The sequence below is a fragment of the Filicampus tigris genome, chromosome 2 (genome assembly GCF_054856515.1).
Source record: "Filicampus tigris isolate MCC_2025a chromosome 2, RoL_Ftig_1.0, whole genome shotgun sequence".
Lineage (NCBI taxonomy): Eukaryota > Metazoa > Chordata > Actinopteri > Syngnathiformes > Syngnathidae > Filicampus > Filicampus tigris.
The window spans coordinates 20,667,628-20,675,085 of NC_141218.1; positions in this window are offsets into that span (position 1 = coordinate 20,667,628).

Here is a 7,458-nt window from a genome sequence, read left to right on the forward strand (position 1 = left end):
TAGGGTTTCCAGCTAGGGTTTTCAGTTAGGGTTTCAAACTAGGGTTAGGGTTTCCAGCTAGGGTTTTCAGTTAGGGTTTCAAACTAGGGTTAGGGTTTCCAGCTAGGGTTTTCAGTTAGGGTTTCAAACTAGGGTTAGGGTTTCCAGCTAGGGTTTCAAACTAGGGTTAGGTTTTCCAGCTAGGGTTTTCAGTTAGGGTTTCAAACTAGGGTTAGGGTTTCCAGCTAGGGTTTAAAATTAGGGTTAGGGTTTCAAACTAGGGTTAGGGTTTCCAGCTAGGGTTTTCAGTTAGGGTTTCAAACTAGGGTTAGGGTTTCCAGCTAGGGTTTTCAGTTAGGGTTTCAAACTAGGGTTAGGGTTTCCAGCTAGGGTTTTCAGTTAGGGTTTCAAACTAGGGTTAGGGTTTCCAGCTAGGGTTTTCAGTTAGGGTTTCAAACTAGGGTTAGGGTTTCCAGCTAGGGTTTTCAGTTAGGGTTTCAAACTAGGGTTAGGGTTTCCAGCTAGGGTTTTCAGTTAGGGTTTCAAACTAGGGTTAGGGTTTCCAGCTAGGGTTTTCAGTTAGGGTTTCAAACTAGGGTTAGGGTTTCCAGCTAGGGTTTAAAATTAGGGTTAGGGTTTCAAACTAGGGTTAGGGTTTCCAGCTAGGGTTTTCAGTTAGGGTTTCAAACTAGGGTTAGGGTTTCCAGCTAGGGTTTTCAGTTAGGGTTTCAAACTAGGGTTAGGGTTTCCAGCTAGGGTTTTCAGTTAGGGCTTCAAACTAGGGTTAGGGTTTCCATATAGGGTTTCAAACTAGGGTTAGGGTTTCCAGCTAGGGTTTTCAGTTAGGGTTTCAAACTAGGGTTAGGGTTTCCAGCTAGGGTTTTCAGTTAGGGTTTCAAACTAGGGTTAGGGTTTCCAGCTAGGGTTTTCAGTTAGGGTTTCAAACTAGGGTTAGGGTTTCCATATAGGGTTTCAAACTAGGGTTAGGGTTTCCAGCTAGGGTTTTCAGTTAGGGTTTCAAACTAGGGTTAGGGTTTCCAGCTAGGGTTTTCAGTTAGGGTTTCAAACTAGGGTTAGGGTTTCCATTCTAGGGTTTTCAGTTAGGGTTTCAAACTAGGGTTAGGGTTTCCATATAGGGTTTCAAACTAGGGTTAGGGTTTCCAGCTAGGGTTTTCAGTTAGGGTTTCAAACTAGGGTTAGGGTTTCCATATAGGGTTTCAAACTAGGGTTAGGGTTTCCAGCTAGGGTTTTCAGTTAGGGTTTCAAACTAGGGTTAGGGTTTCCATATAGGGTTTCAAACTAGGGTTAGGGTTTCCAGCTAGGGTTTTCAGTTAGGGTTTCAAACTAGGGTTAGGGTTTCAAACTAGGGTTAGGGTTTCCATATAGGGTTTCAAACTAGGGTTAGGGTTTCCAGCTAGGGTTTTCAGTTAGGGTTTCAAACTAGGGTTAGGGTTTCCAGCTAGGGTTTTCAGTTAGGGTTTCAAACTAGGGTTAGGGTTTCCAGCTAGGGTTTTCAGTTAGGGTTTCATACTAGGGTTAGGGTTTCCAGCTAGGGTTTTCAGTTAGGGTTTCAAACTAGGGTTAGGGTTTCCATATAGGGTTTCAAACTAGGGTTAGGGTTTCCAGCTAGGGTTTTCAGTTAGGGTTTCAAACTAGGGTTAGGGTTTCCAGCTAGGGTTTTCAGTTAGGGTTTCAAACTAGGGTTAGGGTTTCCAGCTAGGGTTTTCAGTTAGGGTTTCAAACTAGGGTTAGGGTTTCCAGCTAGGGTTTTCAGTTAGGGTTTCAAACTAGGGTTAGGGTTTCCAGCTAGGGTTTTCAGTTAGGGTTTCAAACTAGGGTTAGGGTTTCCAGCTAGGGTTTTCAGTTAGGGTTTCAAACTAGGGTTAGGGTTTCCAGCTAGGGTTTTCAGTTAGGGTTTCAAACTAGGGTTAGCGTTTCCAGCTAGGGTTTTCAGTTAGGGTTTCAAACTAGGGTTAGGGTTTCCAGCTAGGGTTTTCAGTTAGGGTTTCAAACTAGGGTTAGGGTTTCCAGCTAGGGTTTTCAGTTAGGGTTTCAAACTAGGGTTAGGGTTTCCAGCTAGGGTTTTCAGTTAGGGTTTCAAACTAGGGTTAGCGTTTCCAGCTAGGGTTTTCAGTTAGGGTTTCAAACTAGGGTTAGGGTTTCCAGCTAGGGTTTTCAGTTAGGGTTTCAAACTAGGGTTAGGGTTTCCAGCTAGGGTTTTCAGTTAGGGTTTCAAACTAGGGTTAGGGTTTCCATATAGGGTTTCAAACTAGGGTTAGGGTTTCCAGCTAGGGTTTTCAATTAGGGTTTCAAACTAGGGTTAGGGTTTCCAGCTAGGGTTTTCAGTTAGGGTTTCAAACTAGGGTTAGGGTTTCCAGCTAGGGTTTTCAGTTAGGGTTTCAAACTAGGGTTAGGGTTTCCAGCTAGGGTTTTCAGTTAGGGTTTCAAACTAGGGTTAGGGTTTCCAGCTAGGGTTTTCAGTTAGGGTTTCCATATAGGGTTTCAAACTAGGGTTAGGGTTTCCAGCTAGGGTTTTCAGTTAGGGTTTCAAACTAGGGTTAGGGTTTCCAGCTAGGGTTTTCAGTTAGGGTTTCAAACTAGGGTTAGGGTTTCCAGCTAGGGTTTAAAATTAGGGTTAGGGTTTCAAACTAGGGTTAGGGTTTCCAGCTAGGGTTTCAAACTAGGGTTAGGGTTTCCATATAGGGTTTCAAACTAGGGTTAGGGTTTCCAGCTAGGGTTTTCAGTTAGGGTTTCAAACTAGGGTTAGGGTTTCTAGCTAGGGTTTTCAGTTAGGGTTTCAAACTAGGGTTAGGGTTTCCAGCTAGGGTTTTCAGTTAGGGTTTCAAACTAGGGTTAGGGTTTCCAGCTAGGGTTTCCAGCTAGGGTTTCAAACTAGGGTTAGGGTTTCCAGCTAGGGTTAGGGTTTCCAGCTAGGGTTTTCAGTTAGGGTTTCAAACTAGGGTTAGGGTTTCCAGCTAGGGTTTTCAGTTAGGGTTTCAAACTAGGGTTAGGGTTTCCAGCTAGGGTTTTCAGTTAGGGTTTCAAACTAGGGTTAGGGTATCCAGCTAGGGTTTCCAGCTAGGGTTTAAAATTAGGGTTAGGGTTTCCATATAGGGTTTCAAACTAGGGTTAGGGTTTCCAGCTAGGGTTTTCAGTTAGGGTTTCAAACTAGGGTTAGGGTTTCCAGCTAGGGTTTTCAGTTAGGGTTTCAAACTAGGGTTAGGGTTTACTAGGGTTAGGGTTTCCAGCTAGGGTTTTCAGTTAGGGTTTCAAACTAGGGTTAGGGTTTCCATATAGGGTTTCAAACTAGGGTTAGGGTTTCCAGCTAGGGTTTTCAGTTAGGGTTTCAAACTAGGGCTAGGGTTTCCAGCTAAGGTTTTCAGTTAGGGTTAGGGTTTCCATATAGGGTTTCAAACTAGGGTTAGGGTTTCCAGCTAGGGTTTTCAGTTAGGGTTTCAAACTAGGGTTAGGGTTTCCAGCTAGGGTTTTCAGTTAGGGTTTCAAACTAGGGTTAGGGTTTCCAGCTAGGGTTTTCAGTTAGGGTTTCAAACTAGGGTTAGGGTTTCCAGCTAGGGTTTTCAGTTAGGGTTTCCATATAGGGTTTCAAACTAGGGTTAGGGTTTCCAGCTAGGGTTTTCAGTTAGGGTTTCAAACTAGGGTTAGGGTTTCCAGCTAGGGTTTTCAGTTAGGGTTTCAAACTAGGGTTAGGGTTTCCATATAGGGTTTCAAACTAGGGTTAGGGTTTCCAGCTAGGGTTTTCAGTTAGGGTTTCAAACTAGGGTTAGGGTTTCCAGCTAGGGTTTTCAGTTAGGGTTTCAAACTAGGGTTAGGGTTTCCAGCTAGGGTTTAAAATTAGGGTTAGGGTTTCAAACTAGGGTTAGGGTTTCCAGCTAGGGTTTTCAGTTAGGGTTTCAAACTAGGGTTAGGGTTTCCAGCTAGGGTTTTCAGTTAGGGTTTCAAACTAGGGTTAGGGTTTCCAGCTAGGGTTTAAAATTAGGGTTAGGGTTTCAAACTAGGGTTAGGGTTTCCAGCTAGGGTTTTCAGTTAGGGTTTCAAACTAGGGTTAGGGTTTCCAGCTAGGGTTTTCAGTTAGGGTTTCAAACTAGGGTTAGGGTATCCAGCTAGGGTTTCCAGCTAGGGTTTAAAATTAGGGTTACGGTTTCCATATAGGGTTTCAAACTAGGGTTAGGGTTTCCAGCTAGGGTTTTCAGTTAGGGTTTCAAACTAGGGTTAGGGTTTCCAGCTAGGGTTTTCAGTTCGGGTTTCAAACTAGGGTTAGCGTTTCCAGCTAGGGTTTTCAGTTAGGGTTTCAAACTAGGGTTAGGGTTTCCAGCTAGGGTTTTCAGTTAGGGTTTCAAACTAGGGTTAGGGTTTCCATATAGGGTTTCAAACTAGGGTTAGGGTTTCCAGCTAGGGTTTTCAGTTAGGGTTTCAAACTAGGGTTAGGGTTTCCAGCTAGGGTTTTCAGTTAGGGTTTCAAACTAGGGTTAGGGTTTCCAGCTAGGGTTTTCAGTTAGGGTTTCAAACTAGGGTTAGGGTTTCCAGCTAGGGTTTTCAGTTAGGGTTTCAAACTAGGGTTAGCGTTTCCAGCTAGGTTTTTCAGTTAGGGTTTCAAACTAGGGTTAGGGTTTCCAGCTAGGGTTTTCAGTTAGGGTTTAAAACTAGGGTTAGGGTTTCCATATAGGGTTTCAAACTAGGGTTAGGGTTTCAAGCTAGGGTTTTCAGTTAGGGTTAGGGTTTCCAGCTAGGGTTTTCAGTTAGGGTTTCAAACTAGGGTTAGGGTTTCCATATAGGGTTTCAAACTAGGGTTAGGGTTTCCAGCTAGGGTTTCCAGCTAGGGTTTCAAACTAGGGTTAGGGTTTCCAGCTAGGGTTAGGGTTTCCAGCTAGGGTTTTCAGTTAGGGTTTCAAACTAGGGTTAGGGTTTCCATATAGGGTTTCAAACTAGGGTTAGGGTTTCCAGCTAGGGTTTCCAGCTAGGGTTTTCAGTTAGGGTTTCAAACTAGGGTTAGGGTTTCCAGCTAGGGTTTTCAGTTAGGGTTTCAAACTAGGGTTAGGGTTTCCAGCTAGGGTTTTCAGTTAGGGTTTCAAACTAGGGTTAGGGTTTCCATATAGGGTTTCAAACTAGGGTTAGGGTTTCCAGCTAGGGTTTTCAGTTAGGGTTTCAAACTAGGGTTAGGGTTTCCAGCTAGGGTTTAAAATTAGGGTTAGGGTTTCAAACTAGGGTTAGGGTTTCCAGCTAGGGTTTTCAGTTAGGGTTTCAAACTAGGGTTAGGGTTTCCAGCTAGGGTTTTCAGTTAGGGTTTCAAACTAGGGTTAGGGTTTCCATTCTAGGGTTTTCAGTTAGGGTTTCAAACTAGGGTTAGGGTTTCCATATAGGGTTTCAAACTAGGGTTAGGGTTTCCAGCTAGGGTTTTCAGTTAGGGTTTCAAACTAGGGTTAGGGTTTCCAGCTAGGGTTTTCAGTTAGGGTTTCAAACTAGGGTTAGGGTTTCCAGCTAGGGTTTTCAGTTAGGGTTTCAAACTAGGGTTAGGGTTTCCATATAGGGTTTCAAACTAGGGTTAGCGTTTCCAGCTAGGGTTTTCAGTTAGGGTTTCAAACTAGGGTTAGGGTTTCCAGCTAGGGTTTTCAGTTAGGGTTTCAAACTAGGGTTAGGGTTTCCAGCTAGGGTTTTCAGTTAGGGTTTCAAACTAGGGTTAGGGTTTCCAGCTAGGGTTTTCAGTTAGGGTTTCAAACTAGGGTTAGCGTTTCCAGCTAGGGTTTTCAGTTAGGGTTTCAAACTAGGGTTAGGGTTTCCAGCTAGGGTTTTCAGTTAGGGTTTCAAACTAGGGTTAGGGTTTCCAGCTAGGGTTTTCAGTTAGGGTTTCAAACTAGGGTTAGGGTTTCCATATAGGGTTTCAAACTAGGGTTAGGGTTTCCAGCTAGGGTTTTCAATTAGGGTTTCAAACTAGGGTTAGGGTTTCCAGCTAGGGTTTTCAGTTAGGGTTTCAAACTAGGGTTAGGGTTTCCAGCTAGGGTTTTCAGTTAGGGTTTCAAACTAGGGTTAGGGTTTCCAGCTAGGGTTTTCAGTTAGGGTTTCAAACTAGGGTTAGGGTTTCCAGCTAGGGTTTTCAGTTAGGGTTTCCATATAGGGTTTCAAACTAGGGTTAGGGTTTCCAGCTAGGGTTTTCAGTTAGGGTTTCAAACTAGGGTTAGGGTTTCCAGCTAGGGTTTTCAGTTAGGGTTTCAAACTAGGGTTAGGGTTTCCAGCTAGGGTTTAAAATTAGGGTTAGGGTTTCAAACTAGGGTTAGGGTTTCCAGCTAGGGTTTCAAACTAGGGTTAGGGTTTCCATATAGGGTTTCAAACTAGGGTTAGGGTTTCCAGCTAGGGTTTTCAGTTAGGGTTTCAAACTAGGGTTAGGGTTTCTAGCTAGGGTTTTCAGTTAGGGTTTCAAACTAGGGTTAGGGTTTCCAGCTAGGGTTTTCAGTTAGGGTTTCAAACTAGGGTTAGGGTTTCCAGCTAGGGTTTCCAGCTAGGGTTTCAAACTAGGGTTAGGGTTTCCAGCTAGGGTTAGGGTTTCCAGCTAGGGTTTTCAGTTAGGGTTTCAAACTAGGGTTAGGGTTTCCAGCTAGGGTTTTCAGTTAGGGTTTCAAACTAGGGTTAGGGTTTCCAGCTAGGGTTTTCAGTTAGGGTTTCAAACTAGGGTTAGGGTATCCAGCTAGGGTTTCCAGCTAGGGTTTAAAATTAGGGTTAGGGTTTCCATATAGGGTTTCAAACTAGGGTTAGGGTTTCCAGCTAGGGTTTTCAGTTAGGGTTTCAAACTAGGGTTAGGGTTTCCAGCTAGGGTTTTCAGTTAGGGTTTCAAACTAGGGTTAGGGTTTACTAGGGTTAGGGTTTCCAGCTAGGGTTTTCAGTTAGGGTTTCAAACTAGGGTTAGGGTTTCCATATAGGGTTTCAAACTAGGGTTAGGGTTTCCAGCTAGGGTTTTCAGTTAGGGTTTCAAACTAGGGCTAGGGTTTCCAGCTAAGGTTTTCAGTTAGGGTTAGGGTTTCCATATAGGGTTTCAAACTAGGGTTAGGGTTTCCAGCTAGGGTTTTCAGTTAGGGTTTCAAACTAGGGTTAGGGTTTCCAGCTAGGGTTTTCAGTTAGGGTTTCAAACTAGGGTTAGGGTTTCCAGCTAGGGTTTTCAGTTAGGGTTTCAAACTAGGGTTAGGGTTTCCAGCTAGGGTTTTCAGTTAGGGTTTCCATATAGGGTTTCAAACTAGGGTTAGGGTTTCCAGCTAGGGTTTTCAGTTAGGGTTTCAAACTAGGGTTAGGGTTTCCAGCTAGGGTTTTCAGTTAGGGTTTCAAACTAGGGTTAGGGTTTCCATATAGGGTTTCAAACTAGGGTTAGGGTTTCCAGCTAGGGTTTTCAGTTAGGGTTTCAAACTAGGGTTAGGGTTTCCAGCTAGGGTTTTCAGTTAGGGTTTCAAACTAGGGTTAGGGTTTCCAGCTAGGGTT